Source organism: Kryptolebias marmoratus, unplaced genomic scaffold (assembly GCF_001649575.2).
Source record: "Kryptolebias marmoratus isolate JLee-2015 unplaced genomic scaffold, ASM164957v2 Scaffold239, whole genome shotgun sequence".
Lineage (NCBI taxonomy): Eukaryota > Metazoa > Chordata > Actinopteri > Cyprinodontiformes > Rivulidae > Kryptolebias > Kryptolebias marmoratus.
In genome coordinates, this window is record NW_023665973.1 from 3,177 (window position 1) to 6,639 (window position 3,463).

General features: G+C 34.7%; 1 long non-coding RNA gene across 1 annotated transcript; it reads left to right on the plus strand.

Annotated features, from left to right (window-relative positions):
• Window positions 1–507: 507 nt before the first annotated feature.
• On the plus strand, window positions 508–1,261 carry LOC112450171. Its single transcript, XR_003038710.2, has 2 exons — window positions 508–692; window positions 1,152–1,261. It is a non-coding gene; the product is annotated as an uncharacterized LOC112450171 (long non-coding RNA).
• The last annotated feature ends 2,202 nt before the right edge of the window (window positions 1,262–3,463 follow it).

Consider the following 3,463-nt stretch of genomic DNA (forward strand, 5'->3'; position numbering starts at 1 on the left):
AACGATAGATTTTAAATAATTTATTTTAATGCATATTTGGATATATTTGCTGCATCTTTCTATCAGAACATGACCCCAACATGGAGACTTTAAAATGGATTCATGTTTGTTTTAGGAATTGCATTTTCTCATCAAGAACAAGCAGGAAATAAAACAGAAAAAAGTGGATTTATTTTTTTTATTTATTTTTTTTTACAATGTTTATTTAAAATATGACCCATTTTTCATTTTTTTCTATTTAAAATATAAATAGATAAATAATATAAAAATATATTTTAAAATGGTTTGATTTCTTTCATGTCTAGAATAATTAAACAATAAATCACTGACAAACAAACTAATTAATGACCTTTTTTCTCACTTTTTATATCAAAAGTTGTGAGCAGGGCAAGGAACTTCAATAATTAAATACAAAAAACAAGTTAAAACAGCTTTCAGTTGAATCAATGTTTTTTAGAGTTCAGTCTTTAAAAGTCTTGTTTTGTTTTTTAAACTTACATGTTTTATTCTTTATTCAGTTTGTGGAGCTGCAGTCTGTCAGAGATCAGCTGTTCTTCTCTGGGCTCAGCTCTGAAATCCAACCCCTCCCATCTGAGAGAACTGAACCTGGACAGGAACAACCTGCAGGATCCAGATGTTCAGCAGCTGTTGGATCTTGTGGAGAGTCCAGCCTACAGCCTGCAGACTCTGAGGTCAGTAGAAGGTTGGAGTCGTTCCTGCTGCTTTCAGCAGAATTTGACTAAACCCAGTTCTTCTCAAAGCAAAGATCCAGTGTTTCCTGTAAACCTGCAGCTTCTCAGTAACTGTATTTCTGAATGAATCTCTGAGAGGAGAACAGGGACTGGTTTCAGGATCACACAGAAAGAAAAAAAAAGTAAAGACCCAGCATTATGGTGGCCATCTTGAATTGGATTGAATCCAAAAGTGAATTAGTTGTAGATGTACATCTAAAATTTATTTACCGAAAGTTTTATTAAAATGTGTCCAGTGGTTCATGAAATATTTTGCTAACAGACAAGCAGGGTTGACTTCCAGCAGTTACTGACAAAGTTTTAACCAAAGATGTTGCTGAATGTGTTGTGATTGAAGTATGTGGTGGGGTCTCTGAAAGACTCATTTATCACTTCTGTTGCTTCTTCTTCTCTCTACAGATGGAGGTGATGACCTTTGTGAAGGAGCCACTGAAGATGTTATTAAAAGGCAGTGGTGGCAGAGCAAGCTATTTCTGTAAAAAAAAAAAAAAAAAAAAGCAGTTTTCAAATGTAAAGTATTGAAATAATTCTTGCTTCACTCTGCTGTACAGGTGTGAATACTATCAAACTTTGCTCCATATTTAACAAGTCATAAGAAAACACATTTGAACAGCCAAATATCACCTGCAATGACTTTGGAAAGCAAAAAAACCTAAACTGTACTTTTAAAATTGTACTGGCACCTTCTTAAAATGCCAAAACAGCAACCAGCCCCACAATATTGGATGTCGCAGTTGCAGCACAGAGGCACAAGTCGATGACGTTACTCATACTGGCTCAATTCTCCAATTATTGCATGCTGGTAACCTGCGCACACAAACCCTTCTGGGCACTTCGACTGAGTACACACTTCATAAAGGGGTGTAAGGTGGAGTGCGAGTATTGGGACCTGGCCAGTGTTTCATATGGTCGTTGTACGGTGACCGACAGGTGCAAACGAGCAGCAAATTGCAGAACGAACTACAAATGGTGAAATGTGCCACAAACACATAAATACAGCAAACTTTAAAACACACAAACACAAGAAATGAATGCAAAGAAAATGCAGCAAAAAACAAAAAAAACAGCAAGTAAGAAAACAGATGAAACTTACTCCACAAAACCGCATTGCACCAATTTTGCAGGCCACCTTTTTTGTTTGTGTTTGAAAAATTTATTTAAACATAGTAAGTACTATAAATCTTGCAACAGCAAACAGGTCGAGGCTTAAGGCGGCATGAGAATATAGAAATACAAGCAAATAATAAAAGTGAAAATGTGGTCCGGGCAGGTTACAGCAGACATTCATTACAGAGTGTTTTAGTCTTTAAGGCTTTTGTATTGGTACAGAAATTTAAAGTGGACAAATAAGAAGTAAAATAAGTAAAAAAAACAAAAGAAAACAACCTGTAAATCTGGGTTTTAGCATGGAATATTTACAGCTGTGGATATGGAACTTGACTATTATTAGTATTACAACAACCTGTGTGTCAGAACACTTTGGAACTTTAACATGGGGCTCTTTTTATTATTTATTGGCTCTTATTAACATTTATTTATGACTGTTGTTGTTTATTGTTTTGTTTTTATTCCACCTGTTTTCATTTATTTCTTGTAAGTTTTGCTCCAAACACAGCGAGACATTGTAATTCTGTTTTCATATAATGACAATAAAGTCTGATTGTGAAGAATGATCCCAACAATAAATGACTGAAGTGATGTCATGCAGTTCATCAGTTCACCACCGGAGGGAGACAAACCCTCACAATCACCGTCACTGACAACTTCAGAAGAAGACAAAAACTACAGGAACATGAAGCTGTCGCAGCTGTTTACCTTCACACACTCTCAAACACAAAAGATTTGCTGGGGAGAACATATTTTCTTGGACTGACTTCACAAGGTAATCAGTTGTAGAGGTACATCTAATGATCATTTCCTCAAAGTTTCAATAAATAAAGAAGCTTTAAAAACTGGGAATATCTGCACTTTAGTTCCTGCTTTCCTCTGAGAGAACAAAAAAAAAAAAAGAAAAAAAAATTGAATCATATTAGGTTATAATGTGAAAAGTTTATTGTTACAGTGTTTTAAGTATGTATATTGTAAAAACCAAACAAAAAATAAAATTTGTTTAAATGTAGAAAAGATATTGTTTGAGCAAAAACTTTCATGTTATAACAAGATATGATTGTTTTCTTGTTCCTGGGCTGACATCAATCCTTCGATACAAAAGTCCCACCGACACACCCTCCCAACTGGCTACCAGAACCTGACTCTGTCAGTCACAGCGTAACATGAAAATTTTCTTTAAGCCTAAAATACTAAACATGTGTAATTTAATAAATAATGCCTTGTTGAACACACAGCAGCAAGCTAAGAACTACAGGAACGTTTAGGTTACTGCAACTTATAAGTGAGATAAAAAGACTCAGAATTCAAAGTTGTTACAGTTTGAAATTTTAAGTTTATAGAATTAAAAAAACAAAAACTTAAAGTTGAGTAAACTTAAAACCAAAACATAAAGGTAAAGTATGATTGTTTAACTGTTCAATGTTCATCAAAAACCTTCCTGCTTAATTCTAATGTGGATGAAACTGGACTGGAACAGAGAAAAGATCCTCATCACTGCCCTCCAGTGGTCACTGTCAGGAACTACAACTTTCTGTNAGGATTTTAGCTCTAATGCTCGACTGTCTGATGATGACAGTTTGGATCGAGTTACAGATCAAAAT